The sequence below is a fragment of the Thermobia domestica genome, chromosome 15, assembly GCF_964235325.1.
Source record: "Thermobia domestica chromosome 15, izTheDome1.hap1.1, whole genome shotgun sequence".
NCBI lineage: Eukaryota > Metazoa > Arthropoda > Insecta > Zygentoma > Lepismatidae > Thermobia > Thermobia domestica.
The window spans coordinates 21,906,352-21,928,667 of NC_137468.1; the positions used below are offsets into that span (position 1 = coordinate 21,906,352).

The following is a 22,316-nucleotide window of genomic DNA, read 5'->3' on the forward strand; positions in this document are numbered from 1 at the left end:
ATACAAATAAACAGAAGCAAGTAGCCTTACATTGTTTATTTTCATTACTGTTTCAGAATATCATCTTCTTACATTAAAGGGCACTAATCGTAGGCATATATAAATTCATTTTCGCTTCGTCCTGCCCCACTAAGCAGCCGTTTGACTGCACTTTCTAATTTCGTAAGCAATAACTGTTCATATGATTTGCCTAAATTTTCAATACCAAAGATTATATACGACCTCTGCATCTATTGAGTTTCTTTTCTTAATTTTTGTTATTGATTCTGTTATGTACTTTCTTTCTACTTAAAAGTGTTCTTATACTAAATTTTCCGACTAGACCCCATCAACCTGGAAATCGTTGTAATATTCACTTTACACTCTTCGATGTATCTTCAGAAACAATCATTTCCATTCCCGTCAGTCTGTTACCGTCCCTATCAAAATTTTTAGTTCGCCTTTCAAATATTTTTTTAATTAGTAAACATTACATAAATTTATTTTTGCTTTTTTAATGAACTGTTTCTCGATTAACTTTTAGCGAACTTAAAGAATATTTTTATGCAATTACCTACCTTAAAAGCAACGTTCTTCTCTGTTTACATACACTTTTCTTACTTTTTCTGGTAGATAATCTCTTGTTCATCATTCAAAGCTTTCTTTAAAAAATAAATAAATAAATAAATAAATTGGCTCTTACGTACCCTAATCAAATTACATCTTATCTTAATATTTCACCCTAGATTTCGAATGTATGTGCAAATCCACTGTGCTGTAGTGGCATAGCTACAAGGGAGCGTAGAAAGCTCGGTCTTGTATAGCTAAATTCTTACACTATACTCTTCGTGCTTATTAAACTGGTAATATGTGCAACGGAAGGTATATTACAGGGTGGCTCAAAAGTAGATATAGTAGAAGTATAGATAACATTCTAGTTTATGGATTTATTTGCTTCGACTGTTCCGGGCTTAAGTTATAATTAAAAAGACATTAAGAACAAATAATAAAGGAACTAGGTCTATCTGTTTGATAACAATAAGAAATGTTAGATAACGTTTGATAACAAGCGAGCGTAGAAAGCTCGGTCTTCTATAGCTAAATTCTTACACTATACTCTTCGTGCTTATTAAACTGGTAATAAGTGAAACGAAATATCTATTACAGGGTGGCCTAAAAGTAGGTATACACCCCTGCATTGATCAAGTATAAATAACATTCTAGTTTATGGATTTATTTGCTTCGACTGTTCCGGGCTTAAGTTATAAGTAAAAAGACATTAAGAACAAATAATAAAGGAACTAGGTCTATCTGTTTGATAACAATAAGAAATGTTAGATAACGTTTGATAACAAGCGAGCGTAGAAAGCTCGGTCTTCTATAGCTAAATTCTTACACTATACTCTTCGTGCTTATTAAACTGGTAATAAGTGAAACGAAATATCTATTACAGGGTGGCCTAAAAGTAGATATACACCCCTGCATTGATCAAGTATAAATAACATTCTAGTTTATGGATTTATTTGCTTCGACTGTTCCGGGCTTAAGTTATAAGTAAAAAGACATTAAGAACAAATAATAAAGGAACTAGGTCTATCTGTTTGATAACAATAAGAAATGTTAGATAACGTTTGATAACAAGCGAGCGTAGAAAGCTCGGTCTTCTATAGCTAAATTCTTACACTATACTCTTCGTGCTTATTAAACTGGTAATAAGTGAAACGAAATATCTATTACAGGGTGGCCTAAAAGTAGGTATACACCCCTGCATTGATCAAGTATAAATAACATTCTAGTTTATGGATTTATTTGCTTCGACTGTTCCGGGCTTAAGTTATAAGTAAAAAGACATTAAGAACAAATAATAAAGAAACTAGGTCTACCTGTTTGATAACAATAAGAAATGATATAAAATACAGTGAGCTGATCAATACGAGATTGTAAACCTACTTTTGGGCCACCCTATATATCGTCTGGTTTTACTTCATCCTTCAAACAGTCCTAAACAGACATTTAGCATCAGAGAGAATACAGCATGGTACTCTATAAAACTTTCTTTTCTCTACAGTATAATATAAAAATAACAATTTTCCGAAACTTTGAGCCACATATACCACATGTCCGTGAACCTGGCCTCACCCATACCTGTACTAATTTTAAAACATATTCCAAGAGTGAGTGCCCAATTAGTGTTTATCAGCTATAATTTTTTTTTTTTTTTTTTTTTTTTTAGTGTTGCTACACAAAGTTAGAGAAAAAGATTCTGAGTAGGGCTAGGGTTACTCTAGCCCCACACACTCAACCAACTGAGTGTTTAATTAGTGCTGACGATACCGCATAGAAAGAAAATTATTATTGTTATCAAAAAGTCAAAAGATATATGAAAATCTTTAATTGCAGCATCATCAGAGAAAAAGTTGATCCATCATTTTTAGGATTAGACAAATAGCACTAATTTTCTTTCTATGCGGTATCGTCAGCACTAATATACATCTAATTTTTGATATACTTTACAAAATTAATGCTGCATTATAACAAATGGGTGGGGCAACCTTCACATGAATCTGCTCCATCTACACCCGCACTAATTGAAAACACCAAAAATATTGTCCAATTAGTATTGACGATATCCAAAGTTCAAGCTAGCTCCACCCAGAATTTTTATCGATTCTTAACATTTAAAAAAAAAAAATTACAGGTTGTCAGCACTAATTGGACACTATTATTTGACATGTTTTAAAATTAATGAGGGTGTATGTGGGGCTAGGTTCACGGACGTGCCACATATATCTATTCTGCTGAAATTCTCAGGTCATGCTTTCAGAAGAATCTTTTTTCTTCAGTGACACTGACATTTAGGTTCACCGTATGTATGAGTTATTCTAAAGGGATCAATAGGGCCGCGGTGGCTCAGTGGTAGAGCGTTCACCTCTGGTGCTTGGAGTCCCGGGTTCGATCCCAGCCCCCGCCAAGCGAATCTTGTGGTGGACAAACACCGTGTGTGTGGGTTTCCTCGGGGTTCACCCGTTTCCTCCCACTCCCTTCATTCCACCATTTCACTCATCTCTCATCATCACCGTCTTCTTTAGCCTAAACGGCTTAACCGTGGGACGTAAAACTCAAAGATTTCATTTCATTTTCTAAGAGGATCAATAATCAGCATTAGCCTTGCACTTAAAAAAAAGCTCTTTTCTTGCAAAAAGGTAAGGTTGCTACGAATTGTAACTTGAAATAACTTCTTAGCCTCTAATTTAGTGTCGTTTGCAATGTTATTTTTAAATTACGTTAAGTTAATAATTTATTATTCATAATTGTCTGCTATCCTACTAAAATTTTCTGTTTTTCTTCCCTTTTTTTGTTTTAGCTTAGATACAAACAAAAGAAAATAAAAGTTTGGCCTCAAATACTACATATTTCTGAAAATACATAACAGGTAGTAATAACCATCATGTGCTTTCATATTTGCCATCAAAACACACGCCTAAGTTTTACCTTCTGCTAAGAGACAGGATCCTGTTATTTTTGTCTGTAACTTAATATTGGTAGAAAGAATGAGTCGTGTATAGTATGCAATGCGTGTACAATTATGTTTGTTTGTATTTCTTTACTTTTTGTTAACCGGTTTCCATGACATTGCAAGATCGTGACTGTGAACAAAAACGTAAATGCTATTTGATACTAACTCTAAAGGGAAAGAGAAAGATATATATAAGAATGACCACATGTCACTATTCACACACGTAAAGATATATATATATATATATATATATATATATATATATATATATATATATATATAATAATGAAGTTACAAAACATTTGTAAGTACCAGGGTCAGTTCTACCGTATTTGCAGCACAAACAATAAGTACACACAGTGGCGTATTTAGGGGAATGGCTTCCGGGCTTAAGCCCCCCCCGAAATCTTACTTAGTATAGTAGAGTAAATGAAATATCTTGCAGAATTTTCCCATTTCCAGGCAAAGCCCCTCCCGAAACAAAATCGTAAATACGCCACTGAGTACACAAAATTCGAATACATAAAAAAGCATGATATGCAACAATAAATATTTTCTGTTGAAATCTGATTTGTTGTTGATGTTAGTTAAACTTAGTAATTTGATCTCTCTATACGCATATTACATTCATGAATCACGTTTACATTGTTTTAGCTACTTTATGGTTGCATGAACAGTGTTAATATACAATTCGACGCAACCGGACAAAGCAGGTCAGTGTAATCTTGAATAAATGGATTTCTAATTCCATTGTTGACCTATTTTAAATTTATTTTATTTATTTATGACAACAGAAAGGTAAATGTGAGTACTGTTTCAGTCATTGCAAAGCCGCAGATAAAATTTATTATTATTATTATTATTATTATTATTATTATTATTAAAAATAAATTTTAGAAAAAATCTTATAATGTCCTTGATCTTACGAATTTATTAATTCTTATCCTAGAGTCAAGAAGTCTGGGAATCACTGCTGAGAATAGATATCCCCTGGTTCGATCCCCTGCAAAGTAAGTTTGTGGTGGATAGTATCGTGTTCGTTGATTTTCTCACGGTACTCTCTTTTCTCCCACACTTTCATTCCACCGATTCTTCCATTATCATTTACTTGCCTTAACCATCTCTTCCTTAGCCTAAAGGACATGATGGTGGAAAGTTAAACTGATAAATTTCATTTCAATTTTCTGAGAATACATACAGTATATTAGAAACGATTGCCGCTTGAATGCCAAGTGCCCTAACTCCATAATTGAAATTTTCCAGGAATGAAATTTGAACAATTCACATTTTTGTTGTTGTCAACCAAAACCATATCTATGTAGTATGGTTTTATAATCTACAGTTTACTGAAATTTATTTTACAAAGTACCATCTATAGAAGTGAAAGAAAGCATTAGTCTATTTAGTTTAATTTTTAGACATTAAACCACTTGCCATCCAAACGGTCCAATAATTGATAGCCTATCTTATATGTTGGAGTGTGACTTAATTTTAGAAGTACACAATTGAGTTAAGATGAAGAATATACATTTTTCATTTTTTTTTTACTATTTACATACGACATCAAATGTAATAAATGTCTGTGAATAAATATCCCATCACCTCTTTTTATCTAAGAAAACTAAAATGTTTAAAGTTTTACTGAGATCACCCAGTGATAATACTCCTTAATAAGTTTAAAATGAAAGTGAAATGAAATCTTTGAGTTTTACGTCCCACGGTTATGCCGGTAAGGCTAAAGGAGACGGTGATAATGAGAGATGAGTGAAATGGTGGAATGAAGAAAGTGGGAGGAAACGGGAGTACCCCGAGAAAACCCACGAGCACGGTGTTTGTCCACCACAAAGTTCACTTGGCGGGGGCTGGGATCGAACCCGGGACCCCAAGCACCAGAGGTGAACGCTCTGCCACTGAGCCACCGCGCCCCCCTTAATAAGTTTAAAAAAAACATAAAAATTAAAATTAGAAAAGTTCACCGGTGCATGATCGTTTGCCAGGTGTATTTGGCTTCCGAAGACTTTTATCTAATGGCACGGATTTTGTTGAGCAAAAGCCAAACTGTTTCACGGCTGGGCAGGACAGCATGTAATTACCTGACACTCTTACCTGTGTATTAATCCACGCAGCGAGAATCTTGCAGCACTGCAGGAGATCCTTCTTATCACGTTGGCTGCAAACAACACTCAGCATGGGAGCTGCCTGTTTGATCTTTCCTTTTATCATGATGTATGAATCCTACAGGAAAAGTATATGATTGATGACAAAAGCTCTTCCACTTTATATGTCTTGCGTCTTTTAATACACCACATCATTTATAATGCACTTGGTGTAAGAGCGGATCCAGAACGGACTTTTGGAGTGGGGGCGGTGGGTTGTAATACTATTACTTAGAGCTACTTTTAGGAGCTGCAAACTCTGGAATGGGTTTTATTTATATATTAAATAAGAAAGTTTCCTCTCTGGGGAAGGGTGATTACCCCCTGGATCCGCCCCTGACTTGGTGTGTTTTCGTATATGTGTAATACAAAATGCCAAAACCTGCTACCATAGTAGTTGCAGCTCAATCGTTGGCTGTTACATACTGTATATTTCCTTATATACGAATATGTCAACTGCAAATGTTTCAAAAACAATTGCATCAATCAGGTTCCGTAAGATCAGGGTTACATTGCACTTCAGCACAAAATATGAAAAGAGTTACACAGTCCTCTGGCCGTAAAACCATAAACTGTAAAGAGAAAGTTAAAACTGCCGCCATAGGACAGAACATCTAATCTTTGTTTCACCCTAGGAAGAATATAAAACGGAAATACGTCAAACGCGTCAAACCAGTGTAGCCAGTAGCAAAAAGTGCACTTTTCTGTCAGAAAGGATGAAAGACTATTGTCCCTTTATACATGTGCATATAGTCTCATACAACAAGGTTACAGACCTTACGGTTGCCTCTATTCGTAGAACAAGTGGGAAGTGAACAACACAAGTCACTTTATGTAGTTATTTATATCTTTACTTAAAATAACTTAATAGCGTGTGTAATCCAATTTTATGTATGGCCAAACGGCAAAGCAGAATGAAAAGATTTTCGGTTTATATTAGACCCCAATCCCAATTAAGATGTTATCATATCACATTAATTATGATAGCATACCAAAGAGGAGTGGGGAGGAGTCCGAATTTTTGCAAAAAAAATTAAGTATCTCACTAGCCGCTCAACTTAGAAAGCTGAAATTTGACATTTTTTAAAAATAAGCAGACAGCCCAGGAATTTTAGCGTTTTTGAGAATTCCTTTCAGATTCTAAACCCTTCTAACATTCAATTTTTTTTACACACCCCCTGGATAGAAAAGGAATCCAATTCTTTCTTCAAATCCAATTCCATCAATCAGTGTTGTATGTTTATTGCATCAATTAAAAAAAAAAAAAAAGGTTTGCTAATTTCTTTCCTTTCAAAATATGAAGTAAACACATGCTCATGTCTGGTTTTGTAAAGCACATGATTTCATTGTTTCGGAGTTTCGATCAAGACAATCAACAAAATAGACATGCTTAATCCTTCTCTTTTGGGCGCCGCAGTTCCTTCCGAGAAATAATTAAGCTTTTTTTTTTTTTTTTTTTTTTTTTTTTTTTTTTTAAAGGAAAAATGAAGGTTGAAAGGGAAGAGACCATTAAATCAGTTATCACTAATAGTTGAGTTACAGAATATATTGCTTTGTGATTACACCCCCTTTTGTTTTGAACATCCCTGTAAGAAAAAGTTCCTGGCGTACGTATTGACTCCCTTTTTAGTGGGAGGTCGCGCTTTTAGTATATTACGAGTTGGTAGTGGGTTGATATGTAAAAATAATCGGAAACGATTGATATTAGTGTCGAATTCATAGTTTAGGGGTCACTGAGATAAATAGTAACTCTCCCGAAGCTGTTCAAGTCTAAGCTTAGCCCCATCCATATGGTGGGGATGAAAATTAAAATGTCCAAACTCATTAACATTAGTGTAGAACTCATAGTTTTCGTGGTCGCTAGATGAATAGTGACAATCTCCAATTTGTGTAAATAGTGTTGCTCACGAGACGAGAAATTAGGTTTTCTCGTCTAGTCTCGATCATGGAAGACTTACTTCTCGTGTCAATTATCGAAGGATTAGTTCTCGTCTTATCTCAAAATTTATTCGGATTGTTTTGTAAATTTATTTATGCCCTGAGTTTTCTTAATTTCATCCACAAATTATGAGATTCCCTCCTCATCACGAAAGGTTTACGAAAGGTAACAAAAATTTAAACTATGTTAACTTTTGTAGCAGTAGTGTGGCCAGGGAGGACGATCCGGGGCTATACACCCCTAAAAGTTTATTTTTTTTATTTTTTATTCCTGCATTATTATTTTTGTCAAAGTTATAGGTAGCCAATTTTAAAACTGTCAAAGTTAATAGCCTATGCTATTCTTATTTTCAGTGCACTGTATTTTTTATGTATTTTATTGTTATTTACGATGTAGAACCTGTTTAAATGCGCTTGCCCTTTCTCTATTGAAAGTATTTAAGCAAAACTAAATTCGCTTGAACAAGTCATTGAAGCGGTGGGGGAATATAAATTTGTAAAAAGTGAAGCCTAAAACAACTTTTGCGGGGGAGGGTTCCGGACCACCCACTATCCTGTGTGGTATTCTATACTACTGGTGCGTAAAGAAATAACGGTTTTTAAAAGAACCGACAGATTTTTTCAAAAACTGGGAAGATTATGAAAATTCCGATTTTCAGAGAAAATTCTTTCGAATTTAAAAACTGTTGCGTTTGTAACTGATGCCGATTTTAATAGAAAACCGAACCGTTTTTTAGTAGAAAAACGAGCCGGTTTAAGACCAAAAACAGTTTTGGTGAATTCTATTAGTGACAGAATTTAAAATGTTTTTGAAGATTGTGGTAAAAACAAATTAAAATTCAGAGTTGACTTGCGCGGCAGTTTATAATTGTTCGTGTGTCCAGCGTAGCTGGTAAGTTCATCTAGCATATTAATATAAGTGCTTGCAACCCTAACGGTAGCCGACAACAACAGCAGAAACATGACACAAGTAAGATTGTCAGATTTACTCTCACTCAAATATTAGTGTATTGAAAAACTTTTTTAAAATGGAGCTACTTTTGCAGTAGCTACACGAAGAAAGTAAGACTGACTGTTAGAATAATAATAGAGGTATGCAAACTCATTCTTTATCAGTTAAACTTCTTACGATAAGGTAAGTTTGGCAACATGAGCTCAGTTGTTGCCACGTCGGCGGAAGCGGGATGACAGTTTTGATTCATTGTGTTCTGTGATAGTTCAGTGAATTTTGTTGTGCAAATTTCTTCTGTTTTGTTTTATTTTGTTATTTTCTTGTTATAGTTATTCCGTGTTATCTGTGTTATTATTAGTGCTGTTAGTAGTTAATTTTGTGTTTAATTGCTATAGTGGTATTTTTGGAGACAGTGGCTAAAAATTCCCACATTGTTATAAGAAGCAAAGAAAGAAGGGAAACCTCTTTCTACTGGTGAAAAAATCATGTTATTAAACGTTTATTCATATTTTCGAAACCAGGCAGTGAAGCTGGAGAGAGGGTTTGTCCTTAGGCGTCAAGGCATCTCTGAAAAAAAAAAGGGGGGAGTAATAGTGTGATTCACACCATGACTGAGAGTGGGTAAATTCCTGGAGCTGACCTCGTTTTTCGCGGCACAAAAACAGCTGATTATCACAAAGAATTTGAGCAGCAGAATATGAATATTTCCAAGAAATACTCTTTCCGAATGTACCACCAAATTCCGTGATTGTTATAGATAATGACCGCACATACTCGGTAAAAGACGAAAAAGTCCTTACGAAATCATGTTCCAAAAAAGAAATTGTAGAGTGGTTAAAAAGAAAAGTGTTGAATGTGATTCAAGCTGCAACAAATTTGAAGTAATACAAATGTTAAATAAAGTTGCTTCTAACACAGAAGTCTCCTACAGAATAGAAGGCATTAAGTTCTTCGTCTCCCCCTTATCATTGCGAACTCCCTCCCACTGAACTTGTGTGGAGTAAAGATTTGGGAGCTTCTTGCCTCCAGGAATAGATTACGTGAGGTAAGTAATTACAATTCCTCTTATATTATTATTATTATTATTATTATTATTATTATTATTATTATTATTATTATTATTATTATTATTATTATTATTATTATTATTGAGTCGCTTACCGCTGCGCAGTTTGGTTTGTGTTCTTTTTTATTTTCTCAAATCGGCTTCCTCCTACTGATAATAAGTGGCAACATCGCGCTAGTTGAACGTCATTTCCGTTTTATAATCTTCCTAGGGTGGGACAGAGAGTAACTGTATTTGAGTTATAATGTTTGCGGTTAACATCAATTTTCATTACCCGGATGGTTTGTTGTTGTAGAGGTATGGAAAGTTGTCGTTGTAAAAGGCGAGAAAATTTGAAAGATAGCCTATCATCCACAAGAATGTCCGTCCAAGATAAGTCAGTTTCGTAGAATACTACTTTGTATAATGTGACTTTGATGATATAGTTGAAATTGAAATGTGTAACGTTTTAATATCATAGAAAAAATAAAGCTGAGAGAAGCTGGTTTCAACCTCTAATCGGGGTTACTTTGCACCGGTCCAAAATCACCCCTTAGATAGGAAATTATTACTGCTGGTACCTCCTGCCTAAAACTAGGTAAGTAGGTACTTCCTAAGTAGGTAGATGCCGGAATGGATTTCTTGCTACGGCAGGTCCAGAAAATAGTTTGAGAGGGGTTTCACTTAGAAAGGCTTAGTTTTCTTTCTTTCATTTTTTTTTTTTTTAAATTACTAGACATTTTGGGGTGGTGGTGCTTGAAGCTTATACGCGTAGGCATGTCTAACATTAGATTTAAAAAAAAGAAAGAAAAAGAAAAAGAGAAATCTTCAAATTCGGGTGGACTTCAGCCTGAATCCACCAAACCCCGTAAATCTTCCACTAGTTACGGTTGGGATGATATTCTTGGACATAAAGAGCAGCCAAGCAAGGCAAATCATTTCACGGGGATTTTTTTTTGTGTGTGTGTGTGTGTGTGTGTTTCTGAGTTGGCATTTTTCTGGCATATGCTAAAGTACCAGAATATAGTTCTTGTGCCAGCACCACAAAATACATAATTTTCTTTACAAGTATCGATAGTTCATACTAAGTACTGATACCTTACGTCTGGTGCAAAGTAACCCCGTCTTACGGTATTGTTATGGATGACTCAAAAAGACTCGAGAAAAAAAAAAACATTGTCTTCAGATTAGCGGCGTAGAGCTCGGTGTAAATCCAAAGTTCCTAAATAGATCCACAGGTTAGAAGAAAATATGTTAGTATTTCTTCAGCACCTTTAGGTCTACATCAAAATGTGTTTTCATTTGTTGTAATGGCAACGACAGGAAGTCAAGTCTATTATGTGATAATTAATGAAAAAGTCATTATAAAGGAGGAAGAGCCAAGGTCGCTTAGTATTATAAACATTTCCCAGCTTTTTTAAAAAAGAATTGCCCCGCCTTTATGGGAGTGGGAGTAGGAGGAGTTAACCAACCTTAAAACCTTGCCCACAACAGCAAGTATCAACCAATTACAACAAAAGGAAGACAAAATAAAGTGAAGAGGCGGATACATATGAGTTCATTATTTCTGCCTATCTCTGCCGAAGAGTTTTAATTTATTATCTTCACTTTGTCAACTTCTTGAAGGAATGCCAAACTGTTAATGGAGCGTCGACTTAGGAAGATTAAAAACTCGAAACAAGTTTAGTGACCTAAAATACTAGAGAAGTAGGTTTTCCGTTATTATTCCTAGTTATTAAAAGTTCATTTTTCGTTACTTGCTTCTTGTAAATGGTATTCCTTTTCAATATCAGAATCAATAACATCTTTAATATCCTTCTTATTAACTAAATAATTATTGATCTTAATCTAATATAAATAAAATAAAGAGTTTGTGTGTGTGTCTATGTGTCTGTATGTAGCCTGGAGATCAGACGAGTGGACGAGTGGACAGAGTGGCGGAGTGCGGCCAACAAAGCATTAGCCTTTAGCCCCAATTTCATCTCCCCATGAATGTGCTCGAACTTGAATGCAAGCGATAGCGCCAATGCATAGAACACGACTCGGAAAGAACCAGAGTGGTCAGATGCACCGTTCCTGCGTTATCACGTTCCGAATTGTGGGATCCTACGAGGTGGCGCCAGTATCGAGGCGCATCTGCGAGATCGCCTCTTAACGCCTCGAGGGTATTTGTATAAAGTGTGAAGCTATCACGTTATAGTGGTTACAGATCTGCCGTGTCGCGACAAAACGCTGTAACTTGAGTTACATTATTTAGTCGCTATAAGCATTTTTTGAATTTCCCGCCACCGATATTTTATGTTCACCAGGTCCAGCATTGAGCTGAGTCAAATACTTTTGAAAATATACCAAAGAGAATTTCGATGTAAATAGGAAATTAGCCGGTCTGTGGCGACTTTACGGCTCTTTTTCTCAAAACTGCTCCGCCAAAGTTAAAGCATTTTGTCGCGACAGGGCAGAGATATAACTCCGTATCGTATTAAATTCGTTGATCAAGCTCGTTGTTGCGAGTCTGGCGTCTAGGATGTTGTTCACACATGGCCACCATTATTTGGTACTTCTCTTACGACCACAACTATGAGTTCATTGTGCCCTGTCATCGATAGTCCAACGTTTCTCTTCGCATTGAAAATGCTTCCGATGATGAGGATGTTTCTGATTCTGTTTCATAAACTAAAGTGCTACGTCGGTCTCAACCTCGATGCTGGCGCTATCTCGTGGCATCCCAATTTTTTGGAATTTCGAGCGTTTCTTTTTTTTTTTTAATTCGAACCAGGGTGCCTCAGAAGGGTTTTTTTACCGGTACATGTAAAAGTAGTAGAAAATGACCGATATTAGTACCAAATTCATAGTTTTCGGGGTCACTGAGATCAATGGTGATACTCTCAGAGCCGTTGATTTTCAAATACAGCCCCATCGACTGGGGGGTAGAGGCTTTTTCTTTCATTTTTCAGTTTGCTTACATAAATATTTTATCCGACCCATGCGAAGAATAGCCATAACAGCTAGTTTATAATAAAACAAACTTATTACTTCCGATTTGTATAGAAGTGTGATTGCGGGTTTGATTTCTGGGGAGCAGAAAATTATCGCTTTAAGATAAGTATTAGTCAATTTGCCTAAAGTAGCTAGATGAAGCTGCTAATTAGTGGAGTGAAGGTAAGGTAGCCAGTTGCTTTTCCTTTCGGCTGTAGAGAATATATGAAAAAATTGAAAGTCAGGTAACTCCAGTTGGATGTTGGAAAGGGCTGGTTCAGAAGTAGAATAACATGGAGTCCAAGTAACAGTGTTTTTTCGTCGAGAAGTTTACTTTCTCACGTAAATTGATATCCTTCCAGTTTACAAATCTTGAATTCTTAACAAGTTTCAATAAACCAAGTCCTTTAAAGAGACAAAGAGAGAGAGAGGGGGGAGAGGGAGGGAGGGAGAGAGAGGGAAAGAGAGATTTCAATCTTAGTAACACACCAAGAAGATGTAGAAATACAAAATATATAATTTTGACAATGAAATTTTAATCTAAGCGATGTAAATGTATTATGAATACATTGTATTTCGTCGTGAACTTCAAGCAGATAAAGGTACAAATGATTTTTGCATCAAAAGCGGACATGGGAATCGGGGTGAATTAAGGCATATTTATTTGCTGTAATATTCTAATGTTTGTTCTAATGTTTCATTATTATATTGTTCAAATTGTTAGAGGACATCTGCCGTAGTATTATTAGAATTTGTGAAAAGCCCATAAGATTTCCAATTACAGTACAACCTCTTGACCAAATAATGAAGTGGTGGGCTTTACACTGTGCAGATTTATAACCTTAAGGATTAGTACAATTCCCCGTGAATCCACATGAATATCCTCGACCTAATATAGTTAATAACCCGCATTTACAAAGGCGGTAAGGACATACGTGTAAGCTGTCCTCAGTCAAATACGTGGTTCTCATGACACAATTAATTAGAATATCCTAGTGAAATTCCTGTATTCAAATCAAACCGCTTATTAAAAGAATACCGGTGGCTCTACATTGAATTAATTATACTATTTCAATCTTATCCTTCTCTTAGTAGAGTAGTCAAAAGAGATGTCTTAATCAGGGATGAGACAGTCATACTCATTATCGCATTTATGTAATTCTATGAAATTATTTATTTATTTACTTCAAAATATAAAAATTTAGAAACTTTACTCTTGCCATTAAAAAAAAAAAACTAGCCCCCTTTTTGTTCTACGAGTATTTTTGAAGATTCAGAAAAATTGCATGATTTAACAATATTACGAGAAAATACAGTATATTCTATTTATTGTGATATATGGAATTAATTGGATTTTTCAGCTGAATGTACCACAATTATGCTTTTCAAGCTAAGGGAGACGGATGTTTAAGGCACGCGAATGATGATTGAAAAAATAGTGGAATAAGAATGTGGGAGGAAAAAGAAGAACCCCGAGAAAACCCAAGGACTCGACGTTGTTCACCACTGAGTTACTTGACCAGGGATCGAATCAAAAACCCCACGCATTACAGATGAACGCTCTACCACTGAGCCACCTTGCCCCCAAGCTTTAATTGAAACCGCTGTATACTCTATGAAGTGCTATATTTTCTTCTGTTTTTGCAGCATTAAATATATTATTTTATTATTATATTTTCTTAAAAATAATTGTGAACTTCAGTATATTTGTGATAGTATATTTTTTATTATTATTTCGTGCTTTAATAAAAAAATGTTAGTTCATGTTAAATCCTACATGCGTCCCTAATTGTAAATTTCTGGCTACTCCTCGACTAATGTTTACAACAAATATGAAGGCTTATTTAATGAAAGAAATATGAGGATAATTAATTATAGAGATAGCGAGAACAGAAAATATACCGGTATCTAGTTTGTTGATTTTTAGTTTTGGAAGTCTGTTCTCTTCGCAGCTATCGTATATGTTCCTTAGCAGCTTAATGTAGTAAACCTCGGTAGCGGAAGAACAAAATTAAGAAGTTTATGCTTCTCATTATCCAATCAACAGTAATCCTTTAACAGACCTATTCAGTAGTATTGTAGCAGGAGATATCCTTAACCTAAAACAAATAGATTGATTTGCAGATATTCATCCTTCTGGCGCTATGTGTCACTTAACAGGCCTAATCACTGCGAAATTAAAATACCACTAATTTTACAGTAATTATGTGATATCTTCAAATATATAAAGGATAGTTAAAATGTAGAACATTAGCTTGCTAGACAATATTATTTTACATGAGTCACCGTTATCACAAGCTATGTAGCAGCTTTCCATTTGCAGCTATTTAAAAACGCGAAAATAAATGCCGTTTTTCTAAACGGCTGGAAATCGAAAGCAGATAAGTTAGTCGTGATAATGATATGTGACGTAAAATGGCTGTTGCCTAGCTCCACTTTTAGATTATGTTTTATCTGTTTGAAGATATCATATAATAACTGTTATAATAGGGGTATTTTAATTTTGCCGTGATGGGCCTCTTAAAGCTTTTTTTTTTTTTTTTTTTTTTTTTTTAGAGCAAATAATATTACCAAATTTCGAAACTGAAAAGTGAAGTTTGTTGTAAGAAAATGAAATAAATACTCTTATTTTAAGCAGAGCTTGATTTCTTACTGGGAACAAGATAGAGCTATTCATGGATTATGAGTAGTTGTATTTTACACTACTTTGTGATTTTAAGGGGATTGATTATTACTATGTTCGTAGTTCTATGGAAGTCATTATCATGTTGCTATGTTGTATCACTAAAATGTATGAATATGGTAAGAAGATCTATAATTTAATCCAGATATATGTTCTTTTATTTCAGGTAGAGGACAGATCATGTATAATTCCTCTGGATATTCTGAAAACAGGTCTTTATGTCTGAAAGCATTAAGTTAGTGAGGTAAGCACTTTCCTAATTTAAGTGAAGTCATTAATATACCATGGTTATGCATTTAAACTAAAGAATAAGGATAGTTAATGAAAATGAAGGTTCTAGTTAATGAGAGAACCTCGAAGAAAATCCCTCGGACAGGAGAGATAATATTTCTAATAATTAATTTACTATTGCGTATAATTAGGACAAAACAAAATAAATTAAAACAGAGAAGTTTGATCGTTGTATATTGATAGCTAAAAGGAGATAAACATAGACAATCTACTAAATAATTTTATTGATAGTATTATATCTTTCGACATTCAAGATATAAAGAAAAAGTTACAACATTTTCTCAAATTCCATAATTATATCACGTAAATCCAAACAATTACAACTTATGTAGGTTATTTTTTCCTTCTATTTTTCTTCTTTTCTCATGTGTGTGCTTGTATCTCTGTGTTGTAATTTTTGCCTCCCATACTGCATTACCACAGACTTTTAAAATGTGAAAAATAGATTAAATTCTGCAATGGAATCTAATTGTATCTCGTTACTTGCTTTGCATATTTATGAACAACAACGATTGCCAAATGTATACTCACAAATGAATGTATTAAAGCACAAACTCAAATCTGCAAATCACTGCTCTATTCATCTGAATCGAATTAGATCTCCAATCTACCCGCAGTTGCTGATTGAAATATAGTAGTAATAACTTAATTAATGTAGCAGAAATCTCTCACTGGACTGGCGTCATCAATTTCACAACGGTTATTACTTATCTGTACTTTTGCTTTCAAAACTCTCCCTTCCTCTTGTATTTAATATCACAAGTATAATTATTTCTACATTTTTTCCTTACACCATGCTCCTATTAAGATTTTTTGGATTACTTTCCTAATACTGCATAAATAAGCATTTCATTAATAGAGTTACCTCTATGGTATGATACAGTTTATTTTATTGGCAAAGTCTAACGACAATGTATTGGTATTGTATTTTTTAAACTCTTAAAACGATTTTGTGTATATTTCTAAATAAAATATTCATTAAAAGTTAACTGTAGCAGAACCGGGTTTGTTTCCCGGCGGGAACTTATGTGGTTAGAATCCCACTTTAAGCTGAAGGTGTTCTATAGTCTTAATGCTGAAACGGACGTAAAACTCAAATGAAATCAAATCAGAGTTAACAATACTACATTACTTGTTATTCAATTTTGAAGACATTAGAGTATTTTGAATTCAAACCTATGATTTTGAAAACAAACTTCTGAAAACTCCTAGAATAACTTTCTGGCTCCCCAAGTACAAACCCTGATCGTCGTTAAACGATTTGTTTATTTATTGAGAAAAGGCTCATGCTCTTAATTTGTAATGCATGTAGAATATGAATGCACTTTTGACTTCAGTTGTTAGTTAAATGTTACATTAGATATTCCCTGAATTTGCCAGGTAAAATATATGTTAGCAATCGTTAACACATACAATATATAATCAATCTTCGAGTCTATTTTTCCCGGAGTTTATGTTTTTTTTTCTCTAGTAAACATTAATCATTTTGATAGGAAGACCATGCAGGGTATAAGACTAAACCGCCCTTTCTCTTTCCTCATAAATCTGTCACCAGGACATGTTAATGTCATCATTCGTCAGCTGCAAACGAAAAGGATTGAACTTCAAAATATCATTAACTTTTAAGAACGAACGGTTGCCTTTCCTTCCTAAATGAAGGTATAAAATGGAAGCAGAGAAGAGGGTGAGGTCAAAAAGCACGCTGGGAATTATCTCAAAGTTGAGCTTTGAAATGTTATATTGATAATTTACTCGTGCACACTGTAGTCATAAAAGTCCGTATGCAAGTAGTTACTGGTATTTTAATATCCAATCCCTGACTAGTGATGTAGATACTTATGAAAAGGAAAAGGTATCAGTCAGAGCAATATAGTTATATTTATTTTACTTAGGGAAAGTACAGTAATTATTTTTAAAGGTTTTATGTGCTCTTCATTGAATATGAAGCAAATCAAATTAATGTCTTTTGTGCATGAGGTCAGAGTTCTATTTTCTGAAGAGAAACCGTATCCTTCGATCTACTTAATGCTCCTAATAACCTATTTCGTATGCCACTGATTATAGACAAGGTGTAACCTTCTGAGATTTCTTTTTTCTTTTTTTTAATTTAAGACCCTTCTCTTTGTCGTCACAGAAATCTATACCTGCGTTATAAAAATTAAAAACAACATTGTCTGTTATGGCATAACGGAAAACGACTGAATTGTTTAAAATGAATTATTAAACATTATGCATTTTTTTTATTAAGGTGTATATTCTAAGAGTGAGAAAACAGAGCGGTTGCGCGGGAGCTCAGAGATAGAGCGTTAATTTCCGGTGCATGAGGTCCCTGGTTTAATTCCAGCTCGCGTCAAGTGGTCTTCGTAGTGGACAAAAACCGTGTGCGTGGGTTTCCTTGGGGTTCTTCCGTTTCCTCCCACTTCCTTCATTCTACCATTGCATTTATCATCGTTGTCTCTTTTAGCCTAGCCGGCATTAGCGTGGGACGTAAAGTTGAAAGATTTCAATTTCATTTCAAAAAAGAGAGCTTAAGATTTATGCCAAAATGTATACGACCTCACGAGACCTTAAGTTAGGGAAATGAAACTTGGTATATAAGCTCCTAATTAATAATAAGCGAATAGGTGTCCAAGCGTTTTTGAGAATTGAGGTTTTATGGGCAGAATGGGGACAACTTATATACATATATTTTTCTCAATGTGTAAAAGTGTGTTTCATGATCACAAGAAAAAAATACGTGAAAAATTTTGTAATGAATTTTCAATTACCTTAAAAAGTTCGTTACTGAATGCTCTGTTTGTCCGTGTGTGTGTGTCTGTCTGTTATTTGTGATTTCTTCAAGTTTGAGCCTTCCATTTGATAGACCATAAAAAACTCTCTGAGAAAGAGTTGGAATTTTTCATGTCACTTTTACCGTTCAAGAGATATTGGCCAAAAAACGGTCGATTTCCGGAGATTGAAGGAGAGATATACCGGAAACCAGAAGTTACAGAGAGATGATATTGGTATTGATCAATATATAAGAGGATGATGAATATTTGGTATCAAATAGTAACCGGTGACTATTGTCCAACTGGCCACTCGTTTGGCCAGTGGTCACCAGTTATTATCGGTGCCAAAATGGTTAGCATCCTCTTAGGTATTGATTAACACCAATATTATTTCTCTGTGACTTACCGTACCCTAAATATTGGTCAAAAAATAGTTCCGACTTCGGGAGATTTAAGGAGCCATATCTCGGGAACCGTATGTCATAGAGAGATGATATTTTGCGAATTTTTGCGAGAAAGAGAAGAATGTGCAGATAAAAAGATTTCCATGTAGGAACAATCAGTTTTCCTTTCCTCTACATGTCTCCATTCTTTTTAAGTTCGTTCTGGCAATACTCTTGGAGCATTCTCAACTGGTTAAACATAATTATCGTTTGGTTTGGGCAGAGGGTAGCATCTTGTAATTTTCATTAAAATGCCGCGTAACCTATGGGAAGAAATTGATCTAACGTATCTCCCAAAAATATAGTATCTTATCAACTCCTCATGCAAAGGATATTAATTTTTGTGTTGTAAATTCATTATTAGAAACAAGTAATCAGGTATTTCAGCGTTTCAATAAGTTTCATTTTGACGGAGGGACGAAGGGTAGTTTCCATATATATATTCTCAGTATATAAAACTAAATTAAGTTTGTATGTCTCATTATCACAGATAGATGCTGAACCGTTTGAAATGAATTTTTGAACATAGCACTTGAGCCTGCCCAAGTTTTTATCATGCTATTTTCATTATAATGCATAGCCTAACAGGAAGGGTAAAGGAGGATTAACATATATGTGAAAAGTACAGTATCTCATGAACCTTTACCATTAGGGTAATGGAAATCGGTAAGTGAGATTTTCATTCAAGGAAAGTGTTCTTGTGCTGCAGCATTTTAGGAGATTTTGCTTCTATGTGGTAAGAAGAAAACTTTTACAATACGTATCTTATTTCTCCCAATTTATAATCACAAAATGGCCAAAGTAGCAAAACGTTTCAATTGTTTGAAAGATGTTTTGAACTAGTTAAAACTTGAGACGGTCTTTGATTTTAGTGATTCCAGTTACTTTTGAAATGATGATTCTAGCGGTGAAAGAGGTTCTTTTCTTTTTTTCTTTCTTTCTTTCTTTTCTTTTTTCTTTTCTTTTCTTTTCTTTTTTTTTTTTTTTTTTTTTTTGCAAAAAATAGCTCCATAAATTGATTAGTTCATTTCATTTAGTTATCTTAGAACTTGGAGTTGCATTTCGGTACTTTGACATGCTTCGGTATTTCGGTTTACGATATTACTGTGAATTTTCTACGTGGTTCAGTACATATCAATATTTTAAAAAATGTGATTTTGGCAAAATCCAGACCCAAATTGTTTTCCTGTAAACATAGACACTATTTACACTGAGATAGGAATGTGAAAATACTGTTTTTTTTTCAGTAAAAATTTTTCACAGTGGTCTCTTAGGTAAAATGACGAAACACTGTTAGTTGTTGGTTTTCTGAAACCCACTATCGACCAATTCAGCGATTGTTAAGACATTTTATTCATAATTATTGTTGTTATGGAGGTATTAACCTTTTACACTTCTTCCATTATTTTCTAGAAGTGTGCACTATGCTAGTTGTTTATCCGGGCGTTTTATTATGTGCTTTTTAACAGCGCTAATAAACCAACGAAGATATTAAACAACAAGCGTTTTATAAGAATAACTAAGTGTTGATGCGAAACAGTTCATGCAATGATTATTCTGCATCCCATTCAACAGCACAGATAAAAAGAAAGAAAGAACTCAAGAGAGGAGCAGGTTTTTACCTTTTGAAACAGGTTTAAGTTAGCAATGCGTCAGCATATTCAGTTTTCTTATGATGTAAACACGGTGGATGGAATTCTTAACATTGTTGGCAACACTGTTTATAAGCAAACCTCAAGTCCTCAGACAATAATTTCAAGTGCAGGATTGGTGGGCACTTGGAATATATTTTAACATTATTCTCCTCTATTTCTCTTACAAGAATGGATGATTTTATTTAAATGTAAAAATAATCCTTAACAAATTTCGAAATTATCGATTCAATGCAATACGAGGAATGCTGTTAGTACAGACCAGAAGCGCCATTTTTAATTTTGCCAGGAATTGAAATATTTCAGTTTAACGTCCTACGATTATGCTCTTTAGGCCAAAGGAGACAATGATTAACGGAAGTGAATGATGATGGAAGAATTCGTGGAATGAAAATGTAGGAGGAAACGGAAGTACCCTAGAAACCCATGGACACGATGTTTTCCACCACAACCTTCCCTGAACCGGGTGTCGAAGCAGGGACCCTACCTACCAGAGGTAAAGGCTTTACTACTGAGTTACCGAGCCCCTAGATTTCTCCAGAAGACAAGATTTTCCACTACATATAAGTTTCGCGTTTTTTCAATACTATATTAGTATACAATTTATTTAAAAGCATGTGTTTCCGAGTTCAGGGAAGGTAATTGCTCTCCCTCTGCTCTTTTCAAATTACGCCCCTGGCACAGATCTCATTTCTTTATTTACTAGAGACTAATAAAAAATATCGACGTTTCACTGTTTAAAGTAGGGAATGTTTGTTTAATGCCAACTGAATTCCTCTTATGACAATGATTTGACATGCAACTATCATATGATGCCTGATATTTATCAATGACAAATCAGTTCTTAATTTTTCGATCAAAAGATTCAATATATTTCAATCAAAAACAAATTTTCTTTTACACCTTAAACCTGGAGAATTACATATAGTGTAGCCAAACCCAAGCTATTACTTAACTCAGTCATTCAATACATATAATGTGCTTTTTCATAGAAAATACGAAAATTGGACTTAGGGGTAGTTTAAATATTTTGTGTCCCCTGATCCAAAAACTAATTATTGGCCAAGATCGCAATCTTTTGATCCATTTTTTTTATCACTCCTAAAATTCTTGTTTACTTAACACTTTACGATGTAATAAATACGAAAGGAAACAGCGATGTCAACAAACTAAAATTGTTTTAGAAGAGACGTTTCGTTTCTTCTCTTCAGTAACTTTTACATACGACTCGCTGCTTCGAGTTTTAGAAACCAATTTTTCCACAGTCTATGGAATCAAATCCTTCGTATACGAATGCATTGTGGAGGTAATGCTCTTCAAAATATGCAATAAACTTTTTCTTGCTCAAGAAACGAAAAGAAAGAAAAAGAAGTGTGTGTATGATCGAGACAAGTTTTGGTTGTTCTGTCGCTGTTGCCTTAATAGGTTTTGATAGGTTCATTTTTTTGCTTTGTTTCCATTACAGATATTTCTCTGTTATTTTAAAATAAAAAATGTAAGGTTCTTTTGCACATAATATAGATGTTAATTAAAAAAAAAAGATACACGGTTCATATAAATGGAAATGAATAAATTTCTTTTTAAAATATTTTATTTGGAGAAGAAAAATTTATCACTTTTAAAATACGATTGCAACATTTTAATTTCAAATACAATAATGCAGGAAAAAGCGTTTTATAATAATTTGACCTTTGTTAAGATTATAGCGCCCCTTCCAGTAGCGAGGCTATATGACGCGTGGAACTACAGCTTAATATGGAACCCAAACCATGTGCCATCCTGCAGAGAAGCGAACCATGGTCTCCTGTGCTGAAGACGCGTACAATCGTCACATACGCTACGCTAAGCACTATGAAGCTCTAAATTTTTCTCTCGGATTTCACATAAAAACACGACTTTTTATGTTAAGTTCT

At 34.4% G+C, this 22,316-nt stretch overlaps 1 protein-coding gene across 2 annotated transcripts in view; it reads left to right on the plus strand.

Annotated features, from left to right (window-relative positions):
- Positions 1-22,316, plus strand: part of LOC145672104 (ly6/PLAUR domain-containing protein 6B-like) — a 67,472-nt gene that overhangs the window by 28,277 nt on the left and 16,879 nt on the right. For both annotated transcript variants that reach the window (XM_081741373.1, XM_081741374.1), the window contains exon 2: positions 15,413-15,490. The gene's annotated coding sequence lies outside the window, so the exon portion shown is untranslated. The remainder of the gene's footprint in view (positions 1-15,412; positions 15,491-22,316) is intronic.